This window comes from Piliocolobus tephrosceles, chromosome 12 (genome assembly GCF_002776525.5).
Source record: "Piliocolobus tephrosceles isolate RC106 chromosome 12, ASM277652v3, whole genome shotgun sequence".
NCBI lineage: Eukaryota > Metazoa > Chordata > Mammalia > Primates > Cercopithecidae > Piliocolobus > Piliocolobus tephrosceles.
The window spans coordinates 57,316,830-57,330,599 of record NC_045445.1 but is presented as its reverse complement, the minus strand read 5'-3'; positions in this window follow the sequence as shown (position 1 = coordinate 57,330,599).

Genomic DNA, 13,770 nt, shown 5'->3' with positions numbered 1-13,770 from the left:
TTCCTGCTCCTTAAAATATTTTTTAAAACAGAAGAAAGGAAGGAAGGAAGGGGAAAAATCACCTCTGCTGACTCCATATAGGCCTCTAAGTCAGCAGAAATCCAAATCAGGCTGTTTCCTATTTTCTATGTGGCAGTGAATAATCTGACCATACCATGTATCAGATTTGAATGCCTTGTATTTTGTAATACTTTGCTGCTTATCTCCCAACTGAAATAACATCTAACATCTGACACCTCTACCAGTATGCTTGGCAAGTAGCTCACCCTTAGGACAAAAAACCAAAATCCCTTTATTTAAAAAAATTTAAAAAGAGGGTCAGTGGGAAGAGGGAAAAAAAAGCCACTTGGCTTTGTCTTTTTTTTTTTTTTTTTTTTTTGGCAAATATATATTAGCAAAATAAAGTTCCTTCGATTCTAGCACAGGTCCCAAAGAGATCAGACTAGTGGTTTATCCACAGAAAAATAGAAACTTAATATTATGAAATACGCATGTTAATGAGAAAAAGAAAAACTAACATATAGAATCTTCCCTTACCCACCAAAAAAACATAGTTTATCAGAGTTTCTTTATCAGAAAATTCTTGAGGGTCACTAGTATAATAAAAGTATAATAACAGAAACATTTATGTACGTAGAAATTGAAAGCAATACTGTGATAATAGTTTACACATTCCCTGACAGACAGCCTTTGCATAGCCCTCTAATTTTTCAATAGTAAATTTAAAAAATTCCCTTCCTTTGAAGTTTCTCCTTCTAAACAAAATAGAGGAGAAATTTCATACCCAGAAGTTGCCACCTAATCTGTTGCAAAGTCGAGTACAGATAAATAAATAGCTGATAAATCTTTGGCCTGATAAATAAAATCAGCTCTGTTTGAAAGTTGAGCAGAGACTAAGCGTTCAACTTCTGAATATAGTTTAAAATATTCCCATTCATCAGAAAGAAAAGTTTAACTTCTATATAATACAGAATGCCGGGATTAAACAAAAGATTATGGTTAATGGGAGAATTTTAAATAGGGCAAATGAATTTAGAGGAGATGAAGATTCAGCCCTGACAAGAAGACCCTGATGAGCTTCAAAATAATCCAGACCCTCTCAAACTAGTAACCCTTAGCACTGAGGTAGAAAGATGCAATGTGCCCATGATGCCATAAAATAAATACCTTCCTGGAACCTCAATTGTACTTAAAGATTTGGGGGAAAGCATTAGTTTTATACAAATGTATCTATACTTGGAGTACCACACAAACATTTACATGTAATTTTAAACATAAAACAATATGTGTTTACACAGAGAAATTCTAATTTAATTACCGAGAAATTCTAGACTGGTCACTTTGGACTATGCTTGAGAGTCATGCAAAGTGCTGGTGTGATATGCAGCTTCTAAGATGGCCTCCAGTGATCTCCACCTCTTAGTATGCACAGTCTAGTGTAATTCTGTAACTGAATGCAAGGCCAGTTGATCACTGTTCAGAAGTCAAAACATGAGAAGCAAGATGTGGTGAAAGCAAAGTACCTTTATTTATCAAATGCTAGCAGTTGGGAGATGGCCAGGCTCAAGACTCAAAGAAATCATCTCCAAGTTTTGGGCTGAGGGCAGGGTTTTAAGAAGGGAAACGTGGTATGGAAGGCATGCAGGAGTTGTGCAGGGTTCAAGGTCTGTGTGTATTGTTCCGATGGCTATTGTGAGTTATTATCCACCTGGAGTGCTGGTTGGCCCTATCTAAGTTGTGACTGGGCTGTAGATTTCCCATCTTGAGGTAATCTCTAAATGGAAGAGAATTCTGCAGCTGTGTCTCCATGCCTGGTTTGTTTTAAAATTAGCCCCTGGAATTTCTCAACAAACATACAGTTAGATAAGAGTGTCTCCTGGGAAAGGAAAGCAGACAGAGTTTCAAAGTACATTTTAAGGCTATATTCTAAGACTAAGGGCAAATAAAAGGTTTCTCTAGTTTGTTTCAAGGTTACATTTTAAGACTAAAGAGAAGGATTCCCGGGCAAGATGGCCGAACAAGAACAGCTCCAGTCTGCATCTCCCAGCAAGACCAACGCAGAAGGCGGGTGATTTCTGCATTTCCAACTGAGGTACCTGGTTCATCTCACTGGGACTGGTTAGATAGTGGGTGCAGCCCACAGAGGGCGAACCAAAGCAGGGTGGGGTGTCGCCTTACCCAGGAAGCACAGGGGATTGTGAAACTCCCTCCCCTAGCCAAGGGAAGCCATGAGGAACTGTGCCGTGAGGGACCGTGCCATCTGGCACAGATACTACGCTTTTCCCACAGTCTTCGCAACTCGCAGACCAGGAGATTCCCTTGGGCCCTGGTTTCAAGCACAAAACTGAGTGACCATTTGGGCAGACACTGAGCTAGCTGCAGGAGTTTTTTTTTCATACCCCTGTGGCACTTGGAATGCCGGTGAGACAGAACGGTTCACTCCCTTGGAAAGGGGGCTCAGCAGATCCCACCCCCATGGAGCCCAACTAGCTAAGCTCCACTGGCTTGAAATTCTCACTGCAAGCACAGCAGTCTGAAGTCGACCTGGGACACTCCAGCTTGGTGGGAGGAGGGGCGTCTGCCATTACTGAGACTTGAGTAGGTGGTTTTCCCCTCACAGTGTAAACAAAGCTGTCTGGAAGTTCGCAATGGATGGAGTTCACCGCAGGGCAGCAAAGCCTCTGTAGCCAGACTGCCTCTCTAGATTCCTCCTCTCTGGGCAGGGCATCTCTGAAAGAAAGGCAGTAGCCCCAGTCAGGGGCTTATGAATAAAACTCCCATCTCCCTGGGACAGAGCACCTAAGGGAAGGGGTGGCTGTGGGCACACTTAAACGTTCCTGCTTGCCGGCTCTAAAGGGAGCAGCAGATCTCCCTCAGTTTCCTTACTCTTCTTATGAGGACACTCTTTATCTTGGATACATTGTATAAAGTCATTTTTGTGATGTCATATAATGTGCTTAGAGTTAAGCACGTTTGAACACCATGTACGCAAATCCTACCCTTTCCTAAGAGGATATGTGAATCTATACGTACATGGATTCACTACATTATAATAACTAGGAAGAAAAGCCAGTCTGGTCTGGTGAAAAATAGCACATTTTTAAGTATTTTTCAAAATACTTGTTTTATACCTACAGGTACATCATTAAGAAGGTAAGATACAAATGATAGTACATATTAATGTAAAATATTAATGAGATTTTTCCATAATTAACTACATTACATACCAGCACATTATAAATATTGGCATTCCATTTTCAACAAGAAATGTAATCATTTCTCAGCCAGGTATGGTGACTCATGCCTGTAATATCAGCACTTTGGGAGGCTGAGGTGGGACAATTGCTTGAGTCCAGGAGTTCCAGACCAGCTTGGGCAACATAGCAAGACCCCACCTATACAAAAATATTTAAAAATTAACCAGGCATGGTGCACACACCTGCAGTCCCAGCTACTCAGGAGGCTGAAGTGGGAGGATCACTTGAGCCTGGGAGGTTGAGGCTGCAGGGAGCCATGCTCACACCACTCTCACTTATATGTATAATCTAAAATAGTTGAACTCATTGAAGTAGAGTAGAATAGTGATTACCAGGGACTGGGGTGGAGCGCATGATGGGGAGATGTTGGTTAAAGAACAAAAAGTTTCAGGCTGGGCGTGGTGGCTCAGGCCTGTACTCCCAGCACTTTGGGAGGCCATGGCAGGCAAATTACTTGAGGTCAGGAGTTTGAGACCAGCCTGGCCAACATAGTGAAACCGAGTCTCCACTAAAAATACAAAAAAAAAAAAAAAAAAATTAACCAGGCATGGTGGCAGGTGCCTGTAATCCCAACTACTAGGGAGGCTGAGGCAGGAGAATTGCTTGAACCTGGGAGGTGGAGGTTGCAGTGAGCTAAAATCATGCCACTGCACTCCAGCCTGGCCAATAGATACTCCATTAAAACACACACACACACACACACACAAAGTTTCAATTGGAAAAGAAATAAGTTCTAGAAATCTATTGTACAGCATGACGGTTATAGTTAATAATAATGTGCTATAATATGCTTGAAAATTACCAAGACAGTAGATTTCAAATGCTCTCACCACAAAAAAATAAAAAAGTATGTGAAACAATGGATATATTAATCAGCTTGACTTAATCATTCTTTTATGAATACACAATCAAAATATCACATTGTACCTCATAAATATACACCAAAAAAATTAAGAATATTTTAAAAATAGTAATGCTGGGTCCAAATTATTATAAACTCTAAATTACAAATAACATTTTATTGGCAGATACGCTGTGTAAGTTATACAAACTGATTTTGTTAAGTTTCATCTGCTTTATTTTCTTTCCTTCAGTCTATCAATGTGAGGAAAATCAGTGGGAGCACCTTAACACAGTTTGAATTTGAGCAGCAGCAAAAGGGCAAGCAGGGTATGTAGTACAGGTTTGGTATGCCTGATATGGTTCCTTTCACAGAAGAGTGACCAATGTAGGTTTAACAAGCCGTTTGACTCTAGCTAGAGTTCTGGAATACAGGGCAATGCATTGTAACTCACCGATGTATCCAGGTACATAAACTATGTAATTTGCTCTATGTATCAGTCCCCTTTACACAATCCTTTACAAGCCCATCCCTGGTGGAAACAGAATGATAACACAAGTTTGGTACTTTTTTTTTTTTTTTTTTGAGACAGAGTTTGGCTCTTGTTGCCCAGGCTGGAGTGCAATGGTGCGATCTTGGCTCACAGCAACCTCCACATCCCGAGTTCAAGCGATTCTCCTGCCTCAGCCTCCTGAGTAGCTGGGATTACAGGCATGCACCACCATGCCCAGCTGATTTTTGTATTTTTAGTAGACACGGAATTTCTCCATGTTGGTCAGGCTCGTCTTGAACTCCCAACCTCAGATGATCTGCCCACCTCAGCCTCCCAAAGTGCTGGGATTACAGGCATGAGCCACCGCACCCGGCCTAGTACTCTTACTCAGCATTGCTAGTTCAGCCTCTTCCTCATTTTGACAAGCATTCAACTTAAGGGAGTGATTTTTCCACTTTTAAGAATTATATAAAAACTGATTTTTTTTTTTTTTTTTGTAGTGCAGATAATCTTAGTGAATTATGCATGGGTCTGCCAAGAAAGTTATAATTCTGTCATCCCAAATACATTGTTCAACCAGGAGACCTGGTCTGATTTAAAAGTATGCTGTGATTGTAAACCACTTTGGGATCCTTTGGGATGAAACGCAAGGTATAATAACGTTATATCATATGAGAACAGGTAGGAACAAGAATGACAGAACATAGGTGTTAATCATTTAATAATATTTCTAAATTATTCAAAGTGATTCCCAAGACAAATGTTATCTTCATTTTGACATCAAATCCACGTACACTTGACAGTTAGAAAGCATGCTGCTGCTTTATATTTTCCCTGCCTTTTTTCTTCAGATTCATAAGTCAATAATAAGTTGGCTTGCTTCTTTATAAAAGGCAAAGCTACATCAATAGATACCATCCATCAAATAAAATTTAGATCGTACCCTAGGGAAACTGATTTTCCCCTAGATACCCTTAAAATCCCCACAGTGGTCAATACACTGTTCTACTCTCTCCGTCTTTCACATGGACAGAAATTGCTTTCTTTCTTGAATTCAACAAAGATTTGGCTTTTTCTAAGGCAGCCCTCTGGGACATTCTGAAAGCTTTCAGAAAGATTGTATCATTTATTTGTCTGCCACAAAGAAATGCAAGCAAAAAGCCAAGTGTAAGTAACAGCTAGACATTACATGGCAAGCCCCACTCCCCCTATGCTCAGGTCAGAGCTTGGCTGTTTAGTTCTCAATCACAGAATAAGTCATTGTTACTCTTTGGTAGAAGAAAGCAAACTGAGGAAAAGAGAAGCAACCCTTTTAGGGAAAAGAAAGATCAGTAAAATTCAATAGTCAGCCTTCATCAGTTGGAGTGCAGGCTTTTATCTTCCCTTTCAAGAATATGTATGGAAGTGCTCGTCTTTTCCTTCAATCAAATCAATGAAAATTTTCTTCATGTGCTAATGAGAATTTTGAAGACATTTCTGAATGAATTTTGACATCATCTTTATGATTAAAGGAAATATGTTTAAATGGAAGTTTGGAAGATTGCAGCAAAACATCATCAAAACAAAACTTAGCATTTCAGCTCAGGAGGCATCTCATATTTGTGTATTAAAGGTTGTATTTTGAAAGTCCTGTTTATTATAAAAACTACCAACTACCATGAAAAGCTTTATTTCAAAGACTCAGTGAAGCATCAAAGAACATAGCACCCAGCACAACATAGGCAGTCAATCTACTGAATGACTCAATGAATTAAGGACTTAAGATTTTAGTGTTTCAAAAATTCACTAAATGGTACTTTGCTTCAAACATTTGTATAAATCTGTATCTCTCTGCAAACTAATATATAGTGATGGCATATGTCTGTAGAATTGAATTATATATGAACTGTATATAATTCTACTTTCTCTTCGACTGGCTATATTTCTAGGAAAGCTCCATTTCTTTATCCATTTATCTTCCTTTTCAAAGACCACTTCTCATGCTCTTCTTCCTTAAAGTTTTACAGGTTATATAGACTGATGTCTCTATATGTATATGTTTCCTGCTATACTAGGAACTTTTTAAGAAAAAGGGAAATTTTATTTGGCTTTCTATTCTGCTCTAGCATGGCACCCTACAGCTAACTTTATCATTCTGTATGCTAATTGCCCATTTGCTTAGAGAGGTACAGCCCTCTCATGATAAGATTTGAACCTTTAGATTTAGCCATTCCAGAACATCTTCATCATGTAAGTCAATAAACAAGTTTGAATTGTTTTTTGTCCCTTGAAGCCCAAAGAGCGCTCACAAAATTGATATTGGGCTAGGAGTGATGGCTCACACCTGTAATCCCAGCACTTTGGGAGGCTGAGGTGGGAGGTTTGTTTGAGCTCAGGAGTTCAAGTCCAGCCTGGGCAACATGGCCAAACCCCATCTCTACAAAAAATACAAATATTAGCCAGGCATAGTGGTGTGTGCCTGTAGTCCCAGCTACTTGGGACACTGAGGTAGGAGGATCACCTGAGCCCAGGGAGGTCAAGGCTTTAGTGAACCGTGATTGTGCCACTGCACTCCAGCCTGGGCAGCAGAGTGAGACCCTGTCTCAAAAAAATTGATATTTATATCTAGAAGAGTGGTATTGAAAAGTAACATATCACAAAAGTGGAACTGGTCAATTGTGATTCGAATGTAGGACATTAAAGATACTCTTGCCTCCAGCTGGAAAATAGGCAAGCTCTATTTTGCAGTAGCTTATTAAACTGTTCCTATTGTATCCTAGGATTCAGACTTTGGGGACTTGATGTAAATACTTCAGGGTATTGAATTTCATTGATTACTGCTTTTGACCTTGAATAAGTGCCTATTAGGAAGATAAAAGCGTTGGTCCAACCTTATGTGTCTGAAAGTAGACAAGGAGATACCTTCTGCTTATGGCCAGCAATATGAAATGACTGACAGATAATCATGAATCTTACCAGGTTGGAAATGCTGTATACCAAGCTAAACTTAATGTGAGTAAACTTTGCGAAATAGGATATATCACAAGAGATAAGACTAGTACTAATCCCTTAGCTTCTTACCTACGACTTTATCCTGTGCATTTCCTGTGTAACAAAGGGTGCAATTACCTGTGTTTTAAAGAACAGTTCATTGGGATTCTGCCATGGGCAAGAGACAGATGAACTGTATCTCCACCACACCCTAACCTACTATTACATGTATTATCCCAGGAATGAGCAAGACAGATGCCATTTAACTAAGCATTGAGGCAATGGTCAAAGCCCTAGGTCTGTTGCCTAAAGACAGAAATTCTGAGGCACAGATTCAAGGGCCATTGAAACAGCTAAGCATAAAGGAGTCCTTGGAGTATCTCCAGCCGGCCTGCGCACTGGGAGAATGGGGTGGAGCCATGAAAGTTTCCACCATTTGCAGGGAGGAGGAGCCTGGCCTTTCCTGTTCCTGTGTGGTGAACTGGGATTTAATCGGTGAGGTGGAGAGCCTGTTAACAGGACTTCATCTCACTTTGCTGTGTTGTTTTCCCTTTTTGCCCAATAAATTCTGTTACCCCTCACCCTTCAAAGTGCTAGTGAGCCTAATCTTTCCTGGTCGTGTGACAAGAACCGGTTTTTCCTACAACACCATGACTCAAGGAGATGTGTGTCTTTGGTTACCAGCCCATAGCACTGACCAGATGCAAATTGGTAAAAAGCCGTTTAAGGTTTTAAATGGATTAGATTGATAGTCTGCCTGAAAATAAGCCAAAACAGTGGAACACAGTTCCAAGAGACAGACATTCTACTGGCATTGGTAGAACCGCTAAATTTCCCTGTTAAATGAACCAACGTTTTCATTTTTGTTAAAGTCCATTTGATGTGGGTTTCCATCACTTGTAACCAAGAGTCCTGACTAACACAAGGTTGAAGGAAATAGGAAGGAAATTAAACTATATTGAAAGCTTATTATTTGTCAGAAACTGAGTAAGGTGATTTCCTGTATTCCTATCTAATGTTCACAATAACCCTGTGAGGTACGTAGTATCTTCCCTCATTTTTTTTTAAAGGAAATTTAAAGTTCACAACATAAGTACACAATAAGTGCCTATGACCACATCATTAGTAAGTGGTGGATTCAGGATTCGACCAAGTCTGTTTGATGCTAAACCCGTATGGTACTATTTCTACCATACCACACTTCTCCTCAATAAAATGGAGATAATAACAGTGCTTGCCTCACAGGATTATTGTAAATGCTTAGAATGTTGTTTGGCACATAGCAAATTCTGAAGAAACAAAATGCAAAAGGATAAAATAAATAAATAGGCAAACAGTGGATCGAGGGGTTCCTCCTTGACATGAGAATGTAATACCATCTATGAATGACAAGCTGTTTGAGCCTGGCAAGTTCTGTGATGTCTAATAGCCTCCATTATTTAAAATCTGTAATCAGAAGATGATTATATTCACTCTCCAGCTTAAAAAGATTAATTATAATTGCTGTAAATTTCTAAAATATAAAAGCCACCTATAGTCAAAGCAGATTTAGTTGCCCCTTTTTCAGGATGGCAAAAACATATTTATTGTATTAGAAAAACATTATTTGGACATCATAATTCTTTTAGGGTTTCAAGCTGGGAATTTTTAGCATGCACATTATAAACATTTCTCACTACGTAATACTACACACATGACTCAAATTTATTGATATCTCAACTAGAATCTGCCTGAAAATTTAGGCAACACCAACTTTGCTTTATGCAGAGTTTCAAGCTATAAAATAAATTATTCATAATGAGTTAATTATTATCTCAGTGTACCATCATTCTATTTTTTAAATGATATTCAAAAGATTAAATATCCAGGAATTTAATCATAATTTGCATACACTAGTTTTAAAAAATAAGTAACAGTCTCTTGTTCAATGCAAAATTACAAAATTCTCAGACGAAAGATAACCTTGACACTGTAATCCAAATAGAGAAAGGATTTCCCTATAAAAAAAAGCTAATGACCAACCTCAATTGCTTGAGGCCTATTTACAGTTTATTTTAATACATTATGCTTTCCTATGAAAAGTGGCAAAAATTATACCTATAATTTTGTTTGGGCCTGTGATTTTCATTCAGCACATGGAGGATTGGGCTTAAATAATTTTCTGAATTCACGCCTCTACTTTCTTTTCTCTTGAATATATAGGTGCTTCTTTGTCACTGAATCTTAGACACGAAACAATGACTGATGTGCAGCGTCCCCTCCAAATTACTTAGACTTGCATGGAGAAGAAACTGCCAGGTCATTGCAGCAATTATTTCCTCTCTGAAACCACTGTGAAACAGAATGACTGAACAGGAAAAACTCAGGCATGTCTGTGTCCTCCAGTCTCCAAAGCAAGTGTTTGTAATAACCAATTCTCTACACGTAAAGAGAAGAAGCAAGGTCTAAGTCTTATCAAATACAAGACACAGCATTTTTCAACTTTGAAAATAAATAATATCTTGAAGTAAAAACTGTATGACTTCTGATATTTACCTTACTAACAGATTATAGTTTGCTCTAGTACTTCTTCCTGCACAGAAAAAAATAATAATAACTGAAACATATGGAGAAATTATACAGAATTAAATCATTTTATTTTGCAAGCATATGTATTCCTTTGAACATGTTACAGATCAGAGTTAAGCCTGGTTCTCATAATTTATCACTTAATCTTAAAAATGTGTTTAAGCAAAACTTACTACAAATTCAAAACATTAGTGTCTGACAACTCTATTTAACATTTTCACATTAACATTCTATACTTTATTACAGCGTTGACACAATATTCCATACTACTTCTTCAAAAACACAACAGGTTTGCTATGATTCTAACCAAATGGTGCCTAGATATCAAAAGAAAAGCTTTTCCTAGTTTTTCCACCTTTAAAAATACCCATAGAATTTACTGGAGAGGAAAGGAAGAAGCCTAGAACAAAGTTTTATTTTTTAAAGCCACATGTTCCCATTTTGTGACAGATAGACAATAAATAAGATCTGCATTCTGTGATCAATAGAAATTTAGAGGTTTGGGTTTTGCTATTTTTCCCTTGCTTGCCTTTACAAAATAAATAGAGCTTGCCAATGACTTTATTACAAACAGCGCTTCAAGGTAAGCACAATAGAATTCTACTTTCCTGGTACACAGTGATGGCATGTTTTTTGTAAGTAAAAGATGACATTGAATTAAAGAACTTATTCCTTTAGAGGAACTCAATTATAGTCTTCTCTGGTATTTTTCAGAATCAAATTCAATGCTACATCTTGAGTTAGATTCTCACATGTTCCCTTGGCACAGATGTAAAGAAATGTTTCTCTGCCTTCCTCTTTGATTTTCCTCTTCAGCTGGGTTAAAATCCAACTCTGGATTTTTGACAGAGACAGCTATATATAATGACAATTGTTAGAATACCCAAATTTGCCAAGTCCTCCAGCCTTCAGGGGCTACTCTTTTATTTAATATCCAACTATAAAATGATGCAAACTCTTATTGATCATACAGTGAGAAGTCTAGCATCTTGCCTAAAATCCAAGGATTCCTGGGGAGCAGGGAGCTAAACGGGTGAAATCTCACCCCAAAATATGTACCACCCCCCCCGATTTCTCAGTCCTCTTATCATCCAGTGTCTTAGAACTCTGACCATTTATGGGCCGGGTGCAGTGGCTCACACCTGCAATCCCAGCACTTTGGGAGGCCAAAGCGGGCAGATTACGAGGTCAGGAGTTTGAGACCAGCCTGGCCAACATGGTGAAACCCCATCTCTACTAAAGATACAAAAATTAACCAGGCATGGTGGTGCACGTCTGTAGTCCCAGCTACTCAGGAGGCTGAGGCAGTAGAATCACTTGAACCCTGGTGGTCGAGGTTACAGTGACCTGAGATCACGCCACTGCACTCCAGCCTAGGCGACAGAGCAAGACTGTCAATAAAAAAAAAAAAAACTTTGACCACTTATCTCTTTCTACTTTGAAGCCCTTCATGCCCCTGCCTCCATATATGGCACTCTTCCTTCTTGATGCTCCAAAGTGCCATTAACACATGCAGTGTGGAGGTTAAGGAGGGCATGTTGAATCAAACCGAGACAAAGTGGGATGAGGCATTTCAAAAATCAAGCAGGAGAAGTGTCAAACCAGCAGCCCAAAAGTGGCAATGAAGATAGAGGTACAGCTTAGAAAATACAAGGGAGATGGTTCCTGTCTTCAAGGAATATATATATATACAGTCTATCAAGGCATTTCAGAACATACCTGAACCACAACTGCAGCTCAAGTTGGAGTCTTTGCTACACGCTTAATGTCTTTTCAGGGTGGTGTTTTTCCTGTGATAAACCCAGTGATCAGAGACCTGTCAAAGTAAATAGGAAGCCAGAGAGTAACCAGGTAGTTAGTGCTGTGTTTCATAACTGGCCAGGTGATTGAAGACCTGTCTTGAGTGAATAACTGGACAGGAAGTGGCCAGTGAGGGTTAATGTTTTCAGAAGGTCTGACTGAACAGGAGCTGTATGGTCCCTTGTTTGGTAGGATGCCCAATATCTGCCAATCATTACACATGGATCAGTAAGAGAGGCTGTTCAGCCAGTTCAGCACACCGGTGTGATAATATTCTAATTCGTGACCAAACAGAGTCCACTTGCTTTACAGGAAGTCATTCCCAAATGAAGTGTTACTCTTTCATCTTCCTGTTTTTATTCCTTGTTCCTTAGAGTCAAATTAGCACTTGCTAAATGGGTAACATTTTCTGAAATATACACCGAGCTGAGAATTCAAATAACTGCTGGATTCTGACAATAAATAGGAAAGGTGGTAAAAAAAAAAAAAAAAAAGACATCTTAACAATGGACAGTAGAAATATGTAATCAGAGTTGGGAATATAGATATAGAAATGGGCAAGACTTTGTCAAAAAGGAATCTTTCAGGCACCCTTGTAATCTACTTAGATATTTCAGTGTTCGACCTTGAAGCAACTTCTGGCAAGTTGGATGGCATAATTTCCTAGAATATCATAGTGGATAAATCCATTAGCCTGGTGACCCTCACTTGGCATTTTCAAAGAAATTTACAGCCAGTAGTGATAAGGTTGTGAACATTGAAAGCTGCCTGGCTGATGAAAATTCTGTTTGGAAAAAAAAAAAAAATCTAGTCTGATTTCACATAAGAGTTCCACCAAACACACCCATGCACCCTTACTATTAGAATGGATACCTTCTCAAAATATGCATTAAGCTCTGGGGATATCACAGGCATTTTAAACCCTACTCCACTTTGAAATTATTTTTTCCTACCAATATGTTTTGAGACCTACTATGTGCAAGACATTATGCTAGGTGCATGGAGAATGCAAAGATGAATAAGAGAGACCCTCATTCTTTCTCGTAATACATAAGACAGACAAGTAACTACAGCAGAATAAGTAAGTGCTGAGTAGAGATATCGGTACTCTATTGGGAGAGCTCAGGAAAAAAAAAAGTGATTGAGTCTGATCAACAAGGATTAGGGGAACCTTAATTGAGGTAACAATTGACTCATAGCAACCACATTAAGTCACATTCTTTGTAGAATCAAACAAGAATCCACATTCTTTAGCTGGATTTAATTTGCAATGGGAAAACTGCCCAGAGATTACCCATCCTACAATGGGAGAAATGTTATTAATGAAACAAAAGAGCTTTCAGCCATGTCATCAAGAATGATACAACCTAAGAGACTATCAGCAAATAATATCTGTTCCCATGGGAATTGCTACATGTTTCAAAAGTATAAAATATTTAAATCAAGAAGAACGATGTCATGACTCTTACCTGTAGAAAAATAACATTTTGAGTACTGCCTAAAGGAGCAGGAGGACATTAAGATTCTATCATTAGAAAGATATACCATAGAATAGAACAGGAGTAGTTTGCTTGGCTCAAGCATGACCGAGATGCACTTTTCTCCCAAGACTACCAATTATTATTTTGCAAATCAAGAGTATTTTAGAAACAATACTTTGTGGGGTTTTTTTTTGTTGTTTGCTTGCTTTTTGTTCTGTTTTTCGGGGGTTTTTTGTTTTGTTTTGTTTTTTGAGACGGAGTCTCACTCTGTTGCCCAGGCTGGAGTGCAGTGGTGCAATCTCAACTCACTGCAACCTCTGCCTCCTGGGTTCAAGTGATTTTCCTGCCTCAGCCTCCCGA